At 45.6% G+C, this 23,630-nt stretch overlaps 1 protein-coding gene across 3 annotated transcripts in view; it reads right to left on the bottom strand.

Moving 5' to 3' along the window:
- The window catches only part of NUTF2 (nuclear transport factor 2), a 309,632-nt gene that overhangs the window by 248,549 nt on the left and 37,453 nt on the right, over nucleotides 1-23,630 (bottom strand). The gene's annotated exons all lie outside the window — the stretch shown is intronic.

Here is a 23,630-nt window from a genome sequence, read left to right as displayed (position 1 = left end):
CAAAGCTCCGGGCCCAGACGGGATCCACCCGAGAATACTGAAAGAGCTCAGAGATGAAACAGCACAGTTACTGCAGCATATTTGCAACCTGTCCTTGAGAACAGGGGTAATCCCGGAGGACTGGAAGATAGCGAATGTTACACCGATCTTCAAAAAAGGATCGAGAGGCGACCCGGGAAACTACAGACCGGTGAGCTTAACCTCCGTTCCGGGGAAGATGGTCGAATCAATTATCAGGGAAGGTATTAATGAGCATATAGAAAAAAATAATCTGATGAGATCGAGCCAGCATGGTTTCTGTAAAGGCCGATCATGCCAGACAAATCTACTGCATTTCTTTGAGGGGATAAGTAAGCAATTGGACCAAGGTGACCCAGTAGACATTATATATCTAGATTTCCAAAAAGCCTTTGACAAGGTGCCCCATGAACGCTTACTGAAGAAACTGTGGAGTCACGGGGTGGAAGGGGACGTGTACAGATGGATCAAAAATTGGCTGGCGGGCAGGAAACAGAGGGTAGGAGTAAAGGGGCACTACTCTGACTGGATAGGGGTCACAAGTGGTGTTCCGCAAGGGTCAGTGCTGGGACCATTGCTGTTCAATATATTTATTAATGATCTAGAAACGGGGACAAAGTGCGAAGTTATCAAGTTCGCGGATGACACAAAACTCTCCAGCAGGGCCAGAACTGTTGAAGAATGCAAAGAATTGCAAAACGACCTGAACAAACTGAGTGAGTGGGCAAAAAAATGGCAGATCAGCTTCAATGTGGAGAAATGTAAGGTCTTGCACATAGGGAAGGGGAACTCCATGTACAGCTATACGATGGGAGGGAGGGTACTCGGGGAAGGCAGCCAAGAAAAAGATCTGGGGGTATTGGTAGATAACACAATGAAGCCAGCGGCACAATGTGCAGCGGCCTCAAAAAAAGCGAACAGAATGTTGGGCATTATCAAAAAAGGTATCACTACCAGAACAAAAGAAGTTATCCTGCCACTGTATCGAGCAATGGTGCGCCCACATCTGGAATACTGCGTCCAATACTGGTCGCCATACCTCAAGAAGGACATGGCAATACTCGAAAGGGTCCAGAGGAGGGCAACGAGGATGATAAAGGGTATGGAGAACCTTTCATATGCCGAACGGTTAGACAGGCTGGGGCTCTTTACCCTGGAGAAGCGGAGACTGAGAGGGGACATGATAGAAACTTATAAAATCATGAAAGGCATAGAGAAGGTGGAGAGGGACAGATTCTTTAGACTAGCAGGGACAACTAAAACAAGAGGTCATTCAGAAAAACTGAGAGGAGACAGATTCATAACGAATGCAAGGCGGTTCTTCTTCACTCAGAGGGTGGTGGACACCTGGAACGCGCTTTCCGGAGAGGTAATAAGACAGAGTACAATTCTGGGGTTCAAAAAGGGACTGGATGACTTCCTGGAAGCAAAGGGGATAACAGGGTACAGATAGAGGTTTACCGTACATTGAGCGAATAGGGTATGGATATTTTAGGTTAGGTAGGGAACACTTTCAGGTCATGGACCTGGGGGGCCGCCGCAGGAGCGGACTGCCGGGCACGATGGACCCCTGGTCTGACCCGGCAGAGGCAACACTTATGTTCTTATGTTCTATGTTCTTATAAATGTCCTGAATCAAGGGATCCAACGTAAGTATAAAGAGCAAAGGGTACAGCGGGCACCCTTGCCGTGTCCCTCAATATACAGAAAAAAACAAATGAGATATTTTAACATGAGCTGAACACATTGGTTTAAAGGGAGGCTTCATGAGTTTAGCAAGAACTATATTAAGATCCCAAATCACTTGAGGAGGTTTTTGAGGTGGTTTTACATTGAAAAGTCTTTTCATAAATCTGCTTACAAGAGGATGAGCAGTGAGTTTTACCCTGGACTGGTCTGTGAAAAGCATTGATAGCACTGAGATGAACTCTAATAGCAGTGGTCTTAAGGCCTGAGTTGGATAAATGTAGAAGGTAATCAAACACTGAAGATATAGAGGTGGAAGCAGCATCATGATGATGAAACGTACACCTGTGGAAAACAGTGTCCATTTCTGTTGGTAGCACTGTTATATAGACGGTTTTCTTGATGCTTCTAAGATAAGTATGACAGGATTGGAAAGATGACTGCCAGTCGACGTCATCCCGAGAGGTACCAAGCTGTCAGGTGCAATGAATGAAGATTGGGATGCACTGGTTCTCTTCATGGATACTTCTGAAACTACTCCAGCCTAAGTGACTCCATTCTCACCTTAGAAACAGCCTAAAGCCTTTGAACCCACACCATTTAACAACTCTCCTGCACTCGTATAAACCCAGCTATTTCCACCTGGACTGCACCTCATCTCCTGCCACTTCTGACTCTCTTCAAGGATACTTTGGAAAAATGCCCATCATTAAAGTATAAGCTACCTCTAGGAGATAGTCTCCACAGCCACACCATGAACTCAGCCTGGTGACATTGGTCCTAATCTCAGTCCTCCCAATCATCCCTCAGCCTACTTGTGGGGATCACATCGCAATCTAACAAATCTTATTTTTATTCCTCTCCTCCCTCGCACCTCCCTGCCCTTCTTATGTGCCCTGTGGAACGCCTGCTCCATATCCAACAAACTTACCTTCATCCATGGATTCACCAAGGGTAGGTCCTGCCAATCCAATCTCATCAGCTTCTTTGACTGGGTAACAAGAAAGTTGGACTTGGGAGAGTCTTTGGACGTCGTGTACCTGGACTTCAGGAAAGCTTTTGACAGTGTCCCACACCGCAGGCTGCTAAGCAAGATGGAATCGATGGGGTTAGGAGAGACACTAACTGCATGGGTCAATGATTGGCTGAGTGGCAGACTTCAGAGGGTGGTGGTTAATGGTACCCTCTCTAAAACATCGGAGGTGACCAGTGGAGTGCCGCAGGGCTCGGTCCTGGGTCCACTCCTTTTCAACATATTCATAGGGGATCTGACTCAAGGGCTTCAAGGTAAAATAACACTATTCGCCGATGACGCCAAACTATGTAATATAGTAAGTGAATGCAGTTTACAGAATTATATGGCGCAGGACCTGCTTACATTGGAAAGTTGGTCCTCAACCTGGCAGCTAGGCTTCAATGCTAAGAAATGTAAGGTCATGCACCTCAGAAGCGGAAATCCATGCAGGACGTACTTCTTGAACGGAGAAACTTTAACTAGGACTTCAGCAGAACGAGATTTAGGAGTAATCATCAGTGCAGACATGAAAACTGCCAATCAAGTGGAGAAGGCTTCATCTAAGGCAAGGCAGATATTGGGTTGTATCAATAGAAGTTTCGTCAGCCGAAAGCCTGAAGTCATAATGCCGTTGTACAGGGCCATGGTGAGACCTCATCTGGAGTACTGTGTGCAATTCTGGAGGCCACATTACAGTAAAGATGTGCGCAGAATTGAAACGGTTCAACGGACGGCCACCAGGATGATCTCGGGGCTCAAGGGTCTCTCGTACGAAGAGAGACTGAACAAATTGCAGCTCTACACTCTTGAGGAACGTAGGAAGAGGGGAGACATGATTGAAACATTTAAGTACCTCACGGGACGTGTCGAAGTGGAAGATGATATTTTCTTTCTCAAGGGACCCTCGGCCACAAGAGGGCACCCGCTCAAACTCAGGGGCGGAAAATTTCATGGCGACACCAGAAAGTATTTCTTCACAGAGAGAGTGGTTGATCATTGGAACAAGCTTCCAGTGCAGGTGATCGAGGCAGACAGCATGCCAGACTTTAAGAATAAATGGGATACCCATGTGGGATCCCTACGAGGGTCAAGATAAGGAAATTGGGTCATTAGGGCATAGACAGGGGGTGGGTAAGCAGAGTGGGCAGACTTGATGGGCTGTAGCCCCTTTCTGCCGTCATCTTCTATGTTTCTATGACCTCTTTATCTCTAAAAAGCTCCACCTGCTAGCACTAACTGAAACTTGGATCTGCCCTGAAGACTCTGCTTCAGCTGCTGCCCTTTGTCTCACACACGCCTCGCCCAGATTGTCATGGAGGCGGTGTTGGACTCTTACTCTCACCATCTTGTAAATATCAATCCCTTCTTCTGCTTCAATCTCACTGTTCTCCTTCCTTTGAAGCTCACTCCATCCGTGTATTTGCTCCCTGTCTCTCAGAGTAGTGGTTATTTACTGACCCCCTAACAAATCCTTCTCCTCCTTCCTCACTGAGTTTGACTCCTGGCTCTCCTTTCTTGAACCATCTTCCTCACTTATCCCTGGCAACTTCAACATCCATGCTGATGACCCTTCTGACTCCTATACATCCAGGTTTCTCGCTCTAACATCCTCATATGACCTCCAGTTGAGCTCCACCGCCCTTACTCACCAGAAAGACCACTGCCTTGACCTCGTCCTCTCCTCTAACTGCTCTATCACCAAATTCTGTCCCTCGAATCTTAACATCTCCGACCATCAGCTTTGTTAACCTTCACAACTCATCACCCTCCTCCCCAACCCCAACAGATCACTACCCATAAGTTTAGAAACCTACAGGCTATTGACCCTGACATGCTCTCTACCACAGTCTCATCTCTCCTTTCTACTACTATGTCAAACAAGTCTACCGATGAAGCTGTCCTCTCCTATAACTCCATTCTCTCATCTTCTATCGATACCCTTGCCTCTCCCATTTCCCTTCAGACGTGCCAAACCCCAGCCCTGGTTGACCCCCAATATCCGTTACCTGCGCTCCTGTGCCCGAGCTGCTGAACGTCTTTGGCTTAAATCCCACACGCTTGCTGACTTCGCTCATTTCAAATTCATGCTGACGTCCTTCCAATCTACCCTATTGATTGCCAAACAGGACTACTACAACCATTTAACTAACTCTCTTAGTGCCAACCCTCAACTCTCTACTCAAAGTGCCCCCGCCTCCCATCCCCTCTTCACTCTCCCCCAGACGATGGCAGAGTTCTTCCACAAGATTCACAAAATCCACCTTGAATTCTCAACAATGTCACCTCCCCCACAACCTTTCCGACTGTCCACTCTGTCAACCTCCCTTCAACAACCTTTACGACCCTTTCTTCCTTTTCTGAAGTTACAGAAGAAACTGCTCACCTTTTCTCCTCCTCCAAACCCACCACCTGCTCTTCTGATCCGATTCCTACCTGCCTACTCGGATCCATTGCTCCCGCTGTAATCCCTCCCATCTGTCACATCCTCAACCTTTCACTCTCCACTGCTACAGTTCCTGATGTCTTCAAACATGCTGTAGTTACACCCCTCCTTAAAAAGCCCTCACTAGTCCCTACATCCCCCTCCAACTACTGCCCTATCTCCCTCCTCCCCTTCCTATCTAAACTACTCGAACATGCTGTTCACCGCCGTTGCCTGGACTTCATTTCTTCTCATAATATTTTTGACCTGCTTCAACCGGGCTTTCGTCCTCTCCTTTCTATAGAAAATGCCCTTGCCAAAGACTCTAATGACATGTTTCTGGACGAATCCAATGGACTCTACTCGATCCTCATTCTTCTTGATCTGTCTGCTGCCTTCGACACTGTGGATCACCACCTCCTTTTCGACACGCTGTCCTCACTGGTCCTATCTCTCTTGTCGTACCTCGCGGGCCGCAGCGCATGTAACACATGGCTGCAAAATCGCAAGCCATCTGCCATGTTTAAGGCATGAATCCATGCCATCCTGTCTTGAGGTGGCCATCTGTGAAGTTTGGAGCAAAAATAAAGCTTCTAAGTCCCAAAAATATAGTTTTAAAAACTTTAAAGAAAATCCAAGATATGGCCACTGCCATTTGACAAAAAAAAACCCAAAAGGCCGTTAAAACGCCCATGAAAACGCGAAAAACGGCAAAATTAGAATTTTACAGGTGGGGGGATCAGGGCATGTAGGGAAACACCCCAAAACCCCGCTTTGAAGACACCCAAAATTGGAAAAAGCACAGTTACTTACCGTAACAGGTGTTATCCAGGGACAGCAGGCATATATTCTCACATGTGGGTGACGTCATCTACGGAGCCCCGATGCGGAAGCATTTTCAAGCAAACTTGATTGAAGATTTAAGTTTGCTCTGCTGCTCCACGCATGCGTGCCTTCCTGCTCCACTAGGGGGTGCATCCCCTCGTGGTCTCCAGTTCACCTAACTAGCCAAGGAGCCAACCTCGGGGAGGTGGGTGGGTTGTGAGAATATATGCCTGCTGTCCCTGGATAACACCTGTTACGGTAAGTAACTGTGCTTTATCCCAGGACAAGCAGGCATGATATTCTCACATGTGGGTGACCTCCAAGCTTACTGAAGAGGGATGGAGGGAAGTTGGCAATTTAGGCAAATAGATTTCGCAATACCGATTGGCCGAACCGGCCATCGCTTCTGGACAGGGAGTCCAGACAGTAGTGGGAGGTGAAGGTATGAACCGAAGACCACGTGGCAGCCTTGCAGATTTCCTCAATAGGTGTGGACCTGAGGAAGGCTACGGAGGCTGCCATCGCTCGGACTTTGTGTCCCGTTACTCGACCATGCAGCGCGAGACCAGTCTGAGCGTAGCAAAAGGAGATGCAATCGGCCAACCAGTTGGACAAGGTGCGTTTGGAAACTGGGTGGCCTAACCGGTTTGGGTCGAAGGACAGAAACAGTTGTGGGACTTTCCGGTGTGGCTGAGTGCGTTGGAGGTAAAAGGCCAACGCTCTTTTGCAGTCAAGAGTGTGGAGCGCCACTTCTCCGGGGTGAGAGTGGGGCTTGGGGAAAAACACGGGTAGGATGATGGACTGATTTAGATGGAAATCAGACACTACTTTAGGTAGAAACTTTGGATGGGTGCGGAGTACCACCTTGTCGTGATGGAATACCGTGAAGGGTGGGTCCGCTACCAGCGCTTGCAGCTCACTAACCCGCCGTGCGGACGTGAGCGCGAGTAAGAAAATTACCTTCCAAGTGAGGAATTTTGGATGGCATTTGTCTAGTGGCTCAAATGGAGGTTTCATTAATTGAGCCAGAACCACGTTAAGGTCCCAAACCACCGGGGGAGGTTTGAGAGGGGGGTGGACGTTTAGCAGACCCTTCATGAAGCGAGTGACTAAGGGATGGAGCGAGAGGGCTTTCCCTTCCAGGGGCTGATGAAAGGCCGCAATCGCACTGAGGTGTACTCGAATGGAGTTGGTCTTTAGGCCAGAATGAGATAGTTGAAGTAGATAGTCAAGGACCAGGGGGACGGGGACCGACACCGGGTCCTGGCTGTGGGAGGAGCACCAGGTTGAGAATCTGGTCCACTTTTGGGAGTAGCAGGTTCTCGTCGAGGTTTTTCTAGAGGCCTCCAATATCTCCTTAACTGATTGAGACACGGGGAGAGCAGTCAGGGGGAGAGAAACCAAGCATTCAGATGAAGAGACTGAAGATTGGGATGTAACAGTGAACCCTGACCCTGTGACAGTAGAGAGGGAAACAGAGGCAGAGGCAGTGGATCTCTGACACTGAGTTGAAGTAGCAGGGAAAACCATGGCTGGCGTGGCCAGCGAGGGGCAATCAGGATCAGGGTGGCTTGTACTGTTTTCAGGTGGACAAGTGTCCGCAGTATCAGAGGAAACGGCGGGAACGCGTACAAGAACCTTCCCTCCCAGTTGAGGAGGAAGGCGTCGGCCTCGAGCCGGTCCGGGGAGTATATCCGGGAGCAGAAGAGAGGCAGCTTGTGATTGTGAGGGGACGCGAACAGGTCTATTTGAGGCGTCCTCCACCGTTCGAACACTCCTCGTAGGGTCTGAGAGTGTAGTGACCACTCGTGTGGCTGGAGGAGGCGGCTGAGTCTGTCCGCCAGGCAGTTTTGTTCTCCCTGTATGTACACCGCCCGAAGGAAGGTGTTGTTGGAGATTGCCCATTTCCAGAGACGCAGGGCTTCCCGACAAAGGGGCCAGGACCCTGTGCCCCCTTGTTTGTTTACGTAGTACATCGCTACCTGGTTGTCGGTTCGGATGAGAACCACTCGGTCGCGAAGCAGATGTTGGAAGGCTACAGCTGCGAGGTAGATGGCCCGAAGTTCTAGCACGTTGATGTGGCAGCGACGGTCTTGTGCTGACCACATTCCCTGGGTGCGTAGGCCGTCCAGATGGGCTCCCAAGCGTACTCCGACGAGTCCGTGGTGAGTACCTTGCTGTGGGGTGGGGTGAGGAAGAGCAAACCTTTGGAAAGATTTGAAGAGTCGGCCCACCAGCGGAGCGATCGTTGCAATGAAGGAGTCACTGTCACGGGGTGGTCGATCGGGTCCCGGTCTTGACGCCATTGAGACGCCAGGGTCCATTGAGGGATTCTCAGGTGGAGGCGGGCGAAGGGTGTGACATGGACGGTGGAGGCCATGTGGCCCAGGAGGGTCATCATCTGTCGACTGATACCGAGGTCAGCCGAGAGATCCTTCGGCTCAGACTTACTAACGCCTCCAGGCGCGGAGGGGGGAGGAAGGAACGGAGGCGAACCGTGTCCAGCGTGGCCCCTATAAACTGTAGGGACTGCGAGGGGCGTAGTTGAGATTTTGGGAAGTTTATTTCGAACCCCAGACTTTGTAGGTAGGTAATAGTCTGTTGGGTCGCTGAGATAGCCCCTTCCTTGGACGGGGCTTTGATTAGCCAGTCGTCCAGGTAGGGGAATACCTGGAGGCCCTGGGAACGTAAGGTTGCTGCTACCACCACAAGGCACTTGGTGAAGACCCGAGGTGATGATGCTAGTCCGAAGGGGAGGACTCGGTATTGTAGGTGCCAGTCCCCTACTTGGAAACGCAAAAACTTGCGGTGAGTGGGGTGCACTGGGACATGTGTGTATGCCTCCTTGAGATCGAGTGAGCAGAGCCAGTCGCCCTCGTCGATCAGGGGGTAGAGTGTCGGTAGTGAGAGCATCCGAAACTTTTCCCGTACCAGGAATTTGTTGAGGCGTCTCAGGTCTAGTATTGGGCGTAGGTCTCCCGTTTTTTTCGGTACCAGGAAGTAACGGGAGTAGAAGCCCTTCCCCCGTTGGTCGGGGGGGATCTTCTCCACTGCTCTCAGGCGAAGCAGGTCTCGAGCTTCGGAGAGGAGTAGAGGTAGCTGAGTCCGGTTGGGAGGGCAATTCCTTGGGGGATTGTCCGGGGGAATGGCCCGAAAGTTGAGCGAGTACCCTGATGAGATCACGCCAAGGACCCATGCGTCCGACGTGAGTTGTTTCCAGCGAGGGTAAAAGGCTTTGAGTCGACCTCCGATGGGGAGGCGGCCTGGGACTATGGCGGAGGGGGCCCGCCCCCTTCCGCCTGTCCCGTCAAAAGGACGGGGATGGTTTGGTGGTCGCGGGCGGTTGAGACTTGGGCATGGCCCTGTGGTGGGCTTGCGGACGTCTGGGTGGGGGCCGTGAGAAGGCGGGGGTGGACTTTTGTGGGTAGCGGCGCGGAGGGGCCCTGTATGGCCTGGACGCTGGCGGTTTGGGCTTTTGCCGGACAAGGGAGGCAAACGAGCGTTCATGCTCGGAGAGGCGTTTTGTCGCCGCCTCGATTTTGAGGTATGATGTGAAGGTGAAAGTGTAGCTTTGCACCCTAGAGGCCATCATTGCGTTTTGGTATAGTCTCCTGCCGAACTTGTCCAGGGTTCGGCCTTCTCGGCCTGGGGGGACCGCTGCTGAGACCCGGGACGGGTGAGCCTTTTTCAAGGAGGATTCCACTAGCAGCGATTGGTGGGAGAGCTGTGGTTGCTCGAATCCCGGGTAAGGTACTGTGCGGTACTTGGCCTCCATTTTGGAGGGTACGGCCGTGACCATGTAGGGGGTCTCCAGGTTCCTGAAGAAGGCCTGTTGGAGTACCGGGTTAGGTGGTAAGCGAAGGGACTCTCTGGGCAGTGATGGCATATCCAGCTCCGCCAGGTACTCCTTCGAGTATCTGGAGTCGGACTGGAGGTCTAAGTCCAATGCGTGGCCCATGTCTTGGACAAAGCGAGTGAAGGATGGGCGAGATGTCCCCGGGGCCCCGTGCGGGGTCGGGGAACGAGACCTTCGTCGGGTGGAGAAGGATAAGGAGGCTTCCCTCGAGTATCGAGGTTCATGTTCTGATCCATGCTCCGAGGTTGGGGAAGCACTGTGAGAGTGTTCCGGGGTTGTCGATCTTCGGCGTCTCGAGGAGCCCCTCGGAGACGATGCCGGGGTTAGGGGTACCGATCGATGTCGGATCGGTGACCTCGATCCCGACTCCCTCGGAGAATACGTCCGAGGGGGAGTTCGGAGGATGCGCGGGTTGGAGAGTGATAACTCAGCCACCCTTAGTGGTCCTGTACGAGGTGTGGGAGAACGGCCTCGTAGAGTTGGTGAACCTCGGGCCTTCTTGGAGGTACGGCGGTTGGAGGTTTCTGTCGTTCTAGCCCGACGTTTTGCCCCTCGGCGGTCCGCGGAGGGGGAACGTCTCGGGCGTCTCGGCGAGGAGTCCGAGGAGGATGGGATGCGGCGAGGATTGCGCACCTTTCCTCGAGGTTGTTCGGTGCGAGGCTCAGGCTGGTCAGGCACATTCGAGGTCAAGGCCGATTGAAACTGGGCCATTGCAGTGGACAGCTCCGACGTGATCATCGCTCGGAGTAGGTCCTGGAAGACGGGCACGGACAGCATCGGAGGCATGTCCACTGCCTCGGTGCCCTCCACCTGGGGCGACCTCGTATCAGAGTATTCCCTTGTGGTGGAGGCACGGCCCGAAGGCTTGGAGGGCTTAGACGGGGCTGTAAGCATGGGGCTTCCGCCATGCGTCGCCGTTGCCCCCGAGGTTACAGAACCTGAAGGGGGAAGAGGGGACTTACCCGGAGCCGAGGCTTTCTGTTGTCCCGAGGACTTCGAGGTCGAGTCTCGAGGTGATGCCGAGGTATCCGGGGCCGAGGTCAAGGCCGGGGCCGACCTCGAGGCCGAGGTGGAGGGTTGGTCCAGGGTGAAGAGATCCGCCATGCGGGCTTTTCTTCGGCGGAGGGCCCGGTTTTGGAAAATAGCGCACTGGGGGCAGGAGTCGGTTGGATGAGCCGCCCCCAGACAGAGGATGCACCGGCGATGCGGATCTGTGAGAGAAAGAAGCCGCTCGCACCGGGTGCACTTTTTAAAGCCGGTCAAAGGCCGGGACATTAAATCGAAAGTAGCCGCGGCTCGACTAGCCACGCGGCCACGGGGACCCGGAAGCCTCCGGGTCGTTGAAAACGAAGCAGGAATCAAATAAAAAGGTAAGGAATTCGCGCACAGCGACTTAATCGTGAAAAAACAAGAAAAAATCGCGGTGCTAGAAGGCAGTTGGGGCAGAGCCTGAAAAACACGGCTTCTAGGCTCGCGGAAAATTTTGAACTGGAGACCACGAGGGGATGCACCCCCTAGTGGAGCAGGAAGGCACGCATGCGTGGAGCAGCAGAGCAAACTTAAATCTTCAATCAAGTTTGCTTGAAAATGCTTCCGCATCGGGGCTCCGTAGATGACGTCACCCACATGTGAGAATATCATGCCTGCTTGTCCTGGGATAACTCTTTGACTCACAGACACCACAGAGACATGTGCTGCAATGAAAGTCTATGGCAGCCTGCAATACACAGTACAAGCAAGGAGATCAGAATCTCAGGAGCTGAATAAACTGGATTTTTCAGGTCTTCTGACCACCTCACCTTCTCTGCCACCTCAGAGCACGACCACCAGGACTCCTCAGGGAATCAGGGAAGACACGCGGCGCGGTTCCAATCCCGGCGTACCTCCTCGGAACCGCAGCAGCCTGCGCTCTACCCCTTTGTGGATGAACCAGGGGAGAGATGGCTCCCGAACCTGGAGACCCGATCCAATCTGCAGACTGTCCAGAGGGCTTACTGCAATTTCAGGCTTACAGAGCACCCTCCGGAAGCAGATAAAATGTAAAATGTCTGCGATCTCCCGCCGAAGGATCACTCGCACAGAGTTGACCCACAGCACATAGGCAAACCCGCGGAAAAAAAAGACCAGGAAGTGAAAACAAATCATGAGCAGAATTAACCGATATGATACCATGCAGTGAAGCTGCAGGAACAAACTGAGCAAGACAGGAAGCTCCCAGGCAGGTAGCCCAAAGGGGAGGGATCATCTCAATTAACGGTTTCTTGACCTATTCTCACTCTCTTCTCTCTTAAGTTCTCTCATTTTGTACCTCTTGTAATCTTTTGTAAACCGCATAGAACTTCACGGTATTGCGGTATATAAACTGTTATTATTATTATCTTTTAGTTGCCCTGCAGCTGAAGCTAATAGAGATACAAGACCCCATCCATTCAGCTTCCAGAGAGATTGTACAAGAAGACTTCTTGAGTTTAGATTCCACGAGAAGAGATTCATGAAGGAGCTGTGGTTTATCAAAACCTGGAATGTAAGTCCAATTAGCGGGGAGCCACCAATACTGTAAGTGGAGTTTCAAAGTTTTTGTAAAAAGTTTCCTTGAGGATGTCATAGAGGGGAAGTTTGAGGAACTCCTTGGGTGGCTGATCATAATCTAAGGCATCCAAAAATTGTTTGGATTTTTTAGAATCTGCCTCTAAATGAATGGATAACACCTCAGAAATCTCTTTGAGAAATTTTGTAAAGGAAAACTTCTCAGATAGTAAAGGAGCTTCCTAAGAAAGGTGAGTAGAATCATCCTCTGAAGAACCCTCGGCGTCGGAGAGTAGAGGTTCCTGTTCAGAATCCCCCCCCCCCCCCAAGAGATCTGAATCTCTAGTAATGTGGGGTCGGTGTTGAACAGACAGTACAGAAGGCTCCAAATGCTTTGACTTGTGGAGAGCCTTGCCAGAACGCACCAACATGGCTTCTGGTGATGTGGCGGGAGGCCTGTGATGTCAGTTCCCACACCAGAATCGGTGCCGCTACCGGAGACTCCTGTGCAGTTGCATTCGGTGTCGATGGCTCAGACTGAACCGGCACCGACGAGTTGATGTCAACATGGGAGTTGGCATAAGCAGTCGAAATTGCTCCTTTAATTCCTCTTGCAGCAATTCCTTTATTTGCTGCTTTAGAGAAAGCACCGGTACCATTGGTCTTTTAATCAGTACCTTCGGTGCCACTCTACGCTCCGGCAATGAGGAGGCTGATGTCGAGGAACTCACAGAGATCGGAGTGGAGCGTTTCTTAAATTGCCTCAAAGTCAGCAGGACTTGGCTCACTGCTGCAGTGACTTGAGGGCCCAAAGGGATAGGGGAAGGCTTCTTAGCTGGCTTACCCACTACATGTGACACTGAAGATGGCTCTGTCGACGTCGAGAGGTGCGGCGTTGATTTAGATGATGCCGCTGACGCCGGAACCGATGTCAAATCTCCTTCCTTGCCGAAAAGCAATTTCTGCTTAATGAGACAGTTTTTGAGGGTTCTCTTTAACAGAGACGAACAACGGGAACAAGTCTCTGGACGGTGCTCAGGCCTCAAACACTGTAGGCACCAGCGATCTGGATCAGTAAAGGAAATGGGCCGGGCACAGCGTCCACATGTTTTAAAACCCGTCTAGGCCAGGACATTGATGGAAACACGGCCTCAGCTAAGTCAAACCCGGAGGCCAAGGTGGACGAACAGGCCCCACTGGGTTAAATGAGAAAACAAAAAAGATTTTTATTTATTTATTTTTTTTACTAAACCTGAACAAGAAAATAGAGAGAAAAGAAAAACTGACTGAAAAGTCAGAAGCCGTGAGAGCGGAAAGGAAGCGGAACAAAAAATTTTCAACAGCCACAGAAACTAAGAAACTGAGGGACCGTGCACCCTTCGTCGGGCGGGAAGGCACTCGTGCATGCGCAGTTCAGGCTATCATGAACTTTCTAAAGACTTAAAGTGGTGATGCACTTTTAAAGTGGTCCGTACCGGGGCTCCGTCGGTTACATCACCCATACGTGAGAATATGCTGCCTGCTTGTCCTGGAATAAGGTAGTATTACCAACAAGGAGAATAAACTTGCCATACTTCTTAATAGTATCTTATCTTAAAAGTAAGGGTTTAATAATAAATAAAAGAATAAATATTAAACATGTGTGGATATCTGATCAAAAATATATTTATAGATTTTTACTTCAAATATTACTTGTTAAATTAAATGGCTCTTAAAATTTATTCTCTTAATGTCAATGGTCTTAACCATCCAATCAAACGAAAGAAAATACTAGATTTTCTTCATAAGCAAAAAGCTGATATTTATTTCATACAAGAGACACACTTGTCAGGTATTGAATCTAATAAACTAAAAGAGGGTTGGGTGTCCAAATGTTTTTTTGCACCGGCTGTTGGAAAAAAAGCAGGAGTAGCTATTCTCATAAATAAAAAATGTATAGCAGATTTTAAGTTAATAAAATTTGATTCATTAGGAAGATGGGTACATATTAAAATGGATCTGAGGAATACAACCCTGGACTTATTTAATTTATATGCTCCTAATTCAAATCAAATGGAGTTTTCAAAAATATTCAGCAGATATTACTACCACTGGCTGCTAATAATTTAATAGTAGCTGGAGATTTCAATGCTGTAATGGATCCTATTTTGGATAAAAAACCAAGTAAAATTATGAAATCATTAGGATTAGATAATTTGATACAAACTTGTGATTTAGTAGATATATGGCGTATCCTTCATTTTAATGATCAAGAATATTCTTTTTGTTCTCAGGTCCATAAATCCTTTTCAAGAATTGATTATATATTTGTTTCTAATAACATAGCACAAAAAGTGATGAAAGCAATTATTGATCCTATTATTATATCAGATCATGCTGGTGTGTGGATTGATCTGCAGAATGATATATCAGTTTATTCTAAACCAATATGGAGATTTGATAATGCTTTACTTGCAGACATAAAATTTATAGAAGATATTAAAGAAAAAATGCATGAATTCTTTCAATTCAATAATTCGGATAGCATAAACATTGAAATTTTATGGGACGCTTATAAAGCAACAATGAGAGGAAATATCATATCATATTCTGCATATATGAAAAAACAACTTAAACAATTTATACAATTGGAACAAGAAATTAAATTATTAGAACAAAAATTAATCACTAAATGGGAACATGATACATTGCAGAAATTATTAAAAACAAAAGTTAAATATAATGAGATTTCTTCTCAAATTGTAAGGAAAGATATGTTCTGTCGGCAGGTACAGTATTATGGAAATTCAAATAAAAATGGAAGATTATTAGCAAATTTTATTAAAGAAAAAAAAAGAAAATCTAAGATTATTGCAATTAAGGATAAACGGGGCAATACACACACTAGCAATGAAGATATTATAAAACAGTTTCTTGATTTTTATAAGGATTTATATACTTCTGATACTTATGAAAATAAAGAACAAGATGGTATAGAATTTTTAAAGGCATTTATTGGACCAAATATTCCGGATCATATAAAAGGAAGTTTAGAAGAACATATATCTTTAAAAGAAATAGAATCAGCATTGAAAGCTCTTAGAGTTGGATCCGCTCCAGGTGGAGATGGATATACTGTTGAATATTATAAAACATTTCAAAATATTTTATTACCTTATCTATTAAATTTATATCAATATCAAATAAACAATGAAAATATATCAGGAACTATGGCTGATTCTGTTATAATTGTCTTACCAAAACCAAACAGGGACCCGACATTGATAACAAATTATAGGCCTATATCTTTGATGAATGTAGATGCTAAATTAATTGCTAAAGTGCTAGCTATAAGATTAGCAAAAGCTCTTCCTTTTATTATTGATATACACCAAACAGGATTTGTTGCTAAAAGACACTCTTCACATAACACTAGATTAGCATTTCATTCTCTAAATTTAGCAAAAAATTTGAATGATCCAGCTTTTCTAATATCATTAGATGCAGAAAAAGCATTTGATAGAGTAGAATGGAAGTTTATGTATCAAGCTCTAGAATGGTTTGGTATAGGACCTGGTTTTATTAAAATGATTCAAACATTATATAGCTCCCCTGGAGCAAGATTAAATATAAACAATAACTTATCTGATAAATTTAACTTGCTAAGGGGAGTTAGACAAGGTTGTCCTTTATCTCCCTTACTTTTTGATATCGTTCTAGAACCCTTATTAATTGCAATAAATCAAACTAAGGAAATAAATGGAATCACATTTTCTAATTGGGAATTTAAATTATCTGCATATGCAGATGATATATTATTATATTTAAGAGAACCAGAAGACACCATTCCACATCTACTTAATTTAATAGAAAAATTTGGAAAATTTTCTGGATATAAAATCAATTGGGAAAAATCTGAAGTTCTTCCAATTAATGTCCATTGCACCAAAGGATTATTTGATTCATATTCATTTAAATGGAAAGAGGAAGGACTAAAATATTTAGGTATTCTTATAAAAAATACAATTGATGAAACAGTTAAAGAGAATGAAAAACTTTTATTAAAGAAAATAACAGAAATGTGCGAGCAATGGAATCCTTTACATCTTTCTTGGTGGGGAAGAATCCAAACAATTAAAATGATGATTTTACCTGTGGTTTGTTATCAAATGAGTATGATTCCAATATTTTTTCAGGGGTCATTTTATAAAAAGTTAAACAGTATACTAACAAAATTTGTTTGGTTTGGGAAAAGACCAAGAATCGCTTTAGCATCATTACAAAAAACAATTAAGGAAGGAGGGGTAAATTTTCCAAATTTCTATAGGTACCATCAAGCCTATATTTTAAGACAAGGAATGTATTGGATCCTCCCAGATCTCATGGAAAATGTACCCGACTGGTTATATTTAGAATGGCGCCTCATGTTCCCTTTACATCCAGAACATTTCATTAGTATAACAATACCTAGGAGATATAAAGATCATAGAATTCTAACAGATACATGGAAAACATTAAGATTTATAAGCAATTTATCAAAAGATCCATTGACTAAATCTTTAAATCAATCTATTTGGGTAAACTCCAGGATCAAAATTGGTGGATTTAAAATAGTATGGAAACAATGGATAAAAGCAGGTATACGTACTTTAAAAGATATAATAATAAATGGATCACTGCTTAGTTTTTCACAATTGCAACAAAAATTTGGATTAGATAAAACACAATATTTTAAATGGATGCAATTGAAGCAGGCCATTCAGGAAGGATTCCCTGAACGGAAGAATCTAAACACTCAATATAGTTTACCAATCCTTTGTTTTCAGGCGGATTTTCAAGGACACCAAGCCGCAAAATGGTATAAGAATATAAACGAATTTTTAAACAAAAAAAAGAGATCAGGACTTAGGGATATTTGGAGTATTGAGATAGGACAGATAATTTCTCCATCTCAATGGCAAAAATTTTGGTCCTGGAGAATACATACTACAAGATCAGCATCTATGAGTCAAACATGGTTGTTTATATTACATAGAGTTTTATGGACCCCTACGAGATTACAAAAATTAGATAGTAGTAGATCTAATAGATGCTGGCATTGTAGGATAGAAGTAGGGACATTGGACCATTTACTATTCTTTTGTCCCTGCATTAATTCCTTTTGGAAATTAATTTGGCCCCAAATTAATAATTTATTAGAAAATCATGTTGGACTATCATATGATACAATATTATTTGGAACAGCAATGAGAACACAAAGTCCGATTTCAACTAACAATAATAAACTTTTATTAATTTTAACAGGGGTCGCTATACAGCAAATTACTCAGAACTGGAAGGATTACACTAAATTGAATTACACTTTTTGGTGGAATTCAATTTGTCATATATATAAAATGGAAAAAGTATTGGCATTACAACAAGGTTATATTAAAAAATTTAATAAAATATGAGGACCATTGACAAATTATTCTATTGATCAGATATAATAACACATGTATAGAACATATAGAAGGGGTAGGGAGGGAAAACTATTGTAATATTAATATGATATAAAATTCTGATAAAGGGTTTATTTAATTCACATTGTAAGAACATTTAATAATAATTTCAAGTGTTTTTTCATAATTGAATGTATTACATGTATTTCACTTGATGTAAGAATTTAAAAAAAGAATAAAAAATATTAAAAAAAAAATAAAAAAATAGTATCTTATCACTTTGAGATTTAAGCAATCTTAAGTGGTAAAGAGGTAGCATACCAAACATTGGAAAAAATAGAATACCCACATAATAGAAATATATAAACCATGCCAATGAAAAAGAAAAGTTCCTGCAAGGAAGATAAATAGTAGTAACAGAACTAACATCGCCCTATGGGTTAGTAAGCAGGGAAGGAGAGCCACATGAGAACAAAACTTCCAGCAATTTGAACATATTGAAAACAATAAACACCAGTCAGTGATTTATGAGAAATAAGTCAACCAAAGCAATTGGGTGAAAATTGCATACTCCAGTACAGATTGCAGAGTGAAGTATGTTGGGGACTTGAAACCAAAAAACAGTCAGACCAAGTAAGCAAAAAACTCCAACATTGAGATTAAATCCCGATCAGATCTTGTAAATGGAAGTAGGATGAACACTTTCAATAAAGTCAGCAAGATCCACAGGGTTATTGTAATCTTTAGTGGTATTATTGTACATGACTCTCATGCGGGCGGGGTAAAGCATACCAAATTTCGCTCCCAGCGCTACTAGTTTAGGCCGATATGACAAAAGTTGTTTTCTCTTTTTGGCTGATTCTTTAGCAAGATCGAGTAAAGGAGAATGCATCTTCACTTTCTGCATGATCAGTTCAACTTGGTTTTGGCGCAGCAATGTTATTATTATGGGCCTCAGGTAGCAACTATGTCTCGCTACCTGTTGGGGCACCTGAAAAGCGTTGTCAAAGTGGAGCTTTATTTCTTCCTTTGAGAATTTGAGGCAGTAGTACTGCCAAAAAATCTGTGAGATCGTAGGCCTCCCGACCCTCCAGCAAACCGAGGAGATGGAAGCTATTACGCTTCACGCGGTTATTAGCATCCTCAAGTGCGTGAGTGAGGCCTGCTTAGTAAGTTGTTTAAGGATTCCTCTGTAACCTTCGCCTTAACTTCGGGTACATCAGTACGTTGTTTTATATTGATAAATTCCTCCTTTACATTTGCCAAGTCATCTTTCATTTTGGATATGTCCTGTTTAGTATCAAGAATCAGCTCCTGAATTGAGCACAGTTCCTCCATGAGAGAGGCTGTTGTGATTTCCTGAGGTTTTCTTGAGCCATTTTTTTGTGGAGAGGATGGTTCAATAGTTTTGCGCTTACTCAATTTGGTACATGACATGTTGATAGACAATTAGATGCACTAATATCCAATTTTGCTTTTGATCCAAAAGATGTTTATCTTGATTTAATGCAGGATAGCACAGGAGCTCGCTCACCACGCGTCCATTCCAGTCAGTGCTCACTAGCGTCCCCACGACAGAATATCATTTGTGCTATAACGCTTCACGCTCAATAGCCATGCCTTCAGAGCAAAGCGATCCAGATCCTCCTTGCAGACTGGACCCTGAGAAAGAAGGTCTCGAAGGGTCCACAACCAAAGGTTGCGACCTATGTAAAGATGCATCAGACCCACGTACCATGGCCTGCAAGGCCAGTCAAGAGCCACCAGAATGACACTTCTGAGAAGCTCCAATCCATCGAAGGACCCAACCTATCAAAGGCAAGGGAGGAAAAACATACAGCAGAACTCCGTGTGGCCACAGCTGTACTAGAGAATCTAAGCCCTCACTTCTGGGCTCAGATCTTTGACTGAAGAAATGATCTGCTTTCAATTTCTTTGCCGCACAATTTGTCCCCGTACCCGTAAATTCTGTTCCCGTCCCCCCGAACTCTGTCTGATCCCATCAGCACAAGCCTTGAATTGTTATTTTATACTGAAAAGCACAGTTACTTACCATTAACAGGTGTTATCCAGGGACAGCAGGCAACTATTCTCACATGTGGGTGACATCATCCACGAAGCCAGAATGCGGACAGCCTCACAAGCAGACTTGCTTGTAGAAAACTCAAATGTTTCGAGTCTGCCACATCTCGCATGCGCGAGTGCCTTCCCGCCCAGCACAGGGCGCATCTCCTCAGTTCAGATAGCTAGCAGAGAAGCCATCCAGCGAAGATAGGCCATTACCACCTTCATCACCTTGGTAAAGGTGCGGGGAGCCGTGTCCAAACCGAAGGGGAGCACCACATACTTAAAGTAGCACTGAAGCATGTGAAATCTCAGATATCTTCTGTGAGCCGGAAAGATGGGGATGTGAAGATACACCGTCAAATCCAAAGAGATAAGGAATTCTCCCAAAGCCACCACCGCTATGACAGATAGGACAGTTTCCATAGGAAAGTGGGGTATTTTCAGTCTCATTTACAGACTTCAAATCCAGAATGGGCCACCAAACTTCTGTGCCTTTCTTGGGCACTAAGAAGTATAATGAGTGACTATCTGCCTGAGCCCAATTCTGCTTCAGGAACTGGTTCTATAGCATGAATGTCTAAGAGTCGTTGCACTATAGCTCAAACTCTGACCTGCTTCTCTAGCTTTGTGGCTGGGGAGTCAAGGAACAGATCTGGAGGAGCCAATAAAACTTGATCCTGTGCCCCTCCTGATAAATGTCCAGCATCCAACAGTCAATGAGGTCTGTTCCCATTTGATTCTGAATGCTTACAGCCACCCTCCTGGTGTCATTGCTGCTTCTTGGAAGCTGAACTCCACAGGAACCCACAGATTATTGGTGCTGATAACCACCAAATCTCCGTCTGGACCCTTGAAAGGGCTTCTGAAAAGAGTAGCAGGAGGAAAATTGGTGAGATCTCATGGAGGCACAAAAATTGCCTCTATTGCCTTCAGCAGGTTGACGACTTCTACTATCTGTGAGGGACTTGAGGTTATCTAGCCCTTTGTCAAACAGCATCTGCCCCTTGAAAGGTAATTTGCCGAGAGTAGCCTTAGAGGTTGAGTCGCCTGCCCACTGTCTGATCCAGAGTTTCCGGTGGGACAAAATAGAGTAAGCTGAAACCTTACCCTCCTTAAACATGTGGGGACAAGCTCTGAGGGACTTGTCCAATCTGGTAAGGCAGGCATGTGTCACAAAAGAAGCAGTGCTGCAGCTTTGATACCCAAAGACAGCGCTTCAAACTCTATTCAGGACCACATCCACTCTACGGTCCTGTGCATCTTAAAACATCACTCCACCCTCACTAGAAAGGGAGGTGTGCTTGGTCACTTGCGCAATTGCGGACTCCACCTTCAGTTGGACAAACAGTTGTCAGAAGTCCAAAGCCATACGATAGAGCCAAGACACAGCTCTGGCCACCTTAAGTGAGCCATAAGGATTCTCCCACTGGCCAGCGACCAAATAGGTAAGATTTGAGTGAGCCGGAAGAAAGATCTGAACATTAGTGTCACACATGAGGGAGCACTGCAAGGTGGAAAGCTGCTGGGCATCAAGCTTCAGTATAGCCAGGGTGTCAGAAATGACCTGAAAGGCAATGTACAGAGGGATCACCACCATGATCCGACACCGCACTTGCTCCCTTGATACTGGACCCCAAAAGGGATCCCACATCATCCACTGTCGCAGAAGAGCCCAGCAAAAAAAAAAATAAAGGCATGGAAAGACCAATGGAATCATCCCAATCCTGCTCTTGAGGGTCACTGACACTGGGAACCAGCGTGCTATGAGGCAGGGATGCCCATTTGGGAGAAGGATCCCCCTTAGGTGGAACAGGCATCCAAAATAGGCAGCGCAGTGCTTCCCAATCCCATTAAATAGGCTTTCCATAAAAGATGACAAAATCTGAGAAACCTTGCATCAGGGGACCTGAGAAGCCTTGTGTAATTCTAGACTGAAGAATGGGATATGCATCTTCCCCACCACGAACTTGCATTTTGCCCCATTGCTGCTCAGTTCATCTGAACAGATCTCTTCCCTTCGGACCAGTTTTTCCAGGATTTCGTAGGTTCCAAGCCTCTGACCAAATCAGCAGGGATAAGGACCCCGAGCTCCTGAAGGGACTCAAGGCAGGTTGGCTCCGCAGGAACTTGGAGATTGTCCTGGGAGCAGCAGTCCTCCAATTTGGGACTGCGTCCTTTCCCCGGTGGAGTATATCCAAGCAAGGGATCTCCAAGTAGTGAAGCCACAAACTTCAAAAATCCGGCAGAAAAAAATGAAAACAAAGAGAAAAAATAGAGCAGAGAAAAAACACACCTTCGGAGTTCGCTTGCAGAAGGAATAACTGAGGAGGGTGCTATGCTAAACTGCAGAAGGGGAGGAGTCCTCAAGTTCTTAAAGGGATATCCTTCTACAGTTCACAGGAAATGGGAAACAGCAGTTCAAATATGGACTCCTCTGTATCCACAACAGAACCAGCTTGAAGCAAGAAAATAAACAATCAGGGGAGAAGTAATGGCAGTCATGGGAGAAAGAGGCAGACACTGAAATTAGCTGGCTGATACAACAGCAGGGAGACCTCTCACTTGCAGATCTTGAAACACAGGTTTCAAAATGGCCATGAATGCCAGCGACTGAGTACAAGACTATGCGGGAACTCAATGGCCTCGCCACCTCCAACACCAATTCTGAAGGCTCTGACCCTGAGAGACATCACAAACCGTGCCCTACTGCTGCTCTTCACATCTCAGCGAGAGCGCAGCATTTTATAATCCAAGCCAAGATAGAAAGGAAAGTAAAACTTTGGTTCTATATCACTCGGTAAGAACCATAAAAAGACAGTAAAATTAAGAGTTTTCTATCCCCAATTCCCCCCATCCAGTATCAGTAGCCACCAAAATTTTTAGGAACAGGATATTCAACTGGCAGCTATATTCCTGAATATTCAATACTGGATCACATCTGCGCACTAGCACTGAATATCCTGCTGTACGTTGGCTGATAAAACTTATGCAGCTAGGTGCAATATTCATTCCTAAACCGGATACGTTGATCCACTTAAATAGGATGGAGTCGGTCCAGCGGAAGGGTACTAAAATGGTGTGTGGTCTTCGTGATTAGGCGTATGGGGACAGACTTAAAGATCTCAATCTGTATACTTTGGAGGAAAGGCGGGAGAGGGGAGATATGATAGAGATGTTTAAATACCTATGTAATATAAATGTGCATGAGTCGGGTATCTTTAATTTGAAAGGAAACTCTGCAATGAGAGGGAATACGATGAAGTTAAGATGTGATAGGCTCCAGAATAATCTGGGGAAATACTTTTTTACAGAAAGAGTGGTAGATGCGTGGAACCGTCTCCCAGAAGAGGTGGTGGAAACAGAGACTGTGTCTGAATTCAAGAGGGCCTGGGATAGGCACGTGGGATCTCTGAGAAAAAGAGATAATGGTTACTGCAGATGGGCAGAATAGATGGGCCTTTATCTGCCGTCATGTTTCTATGTTTCTATCTTTAGGACTGCTATTTATGTGGCTTAATTTAAGCTGTTACTTTATATGGGTAAGGACTGAATATTGCCACCTAGCCGCTTAAGTACCAACTCCATCCCTGAAACACTCGCAAGTTGATTTGACTGAGGTGCTAGCCATGCATATTCAGTAGCATTAAGACTAAGTACTGCTGAATATCCAGTTTTTTAGATATGTTTATTTATGTTGTGCTATATATGTTTTTAAGAATTTTTGTATAATAAATTCCTGCTCCCTGCACATTGTCCTGCAGTTTTGTTTTGTTTACTGTTACTTCCAAACCATTC

Source organism: Geotrypetes seraphini, chromosome 4 (genome assembly GCF_902459505.1).
Source record: "Geotrypetes seraphini chromosome 4, aGeoSer1.1, whole genome shotgun sequence".
NCBI classification, from domain to species: domain Eukaryota; kingdom Metazoa; phylum Chordata; class Amphibia; order Gymnophiona; family Dermophiidae; genus Geotrypetes; species Geotrypetes seraphini.
Note: the sequence above shows the minus strand (reverse complement) of the source record. Positions and strands in the feature narration are given on the sequence as shown.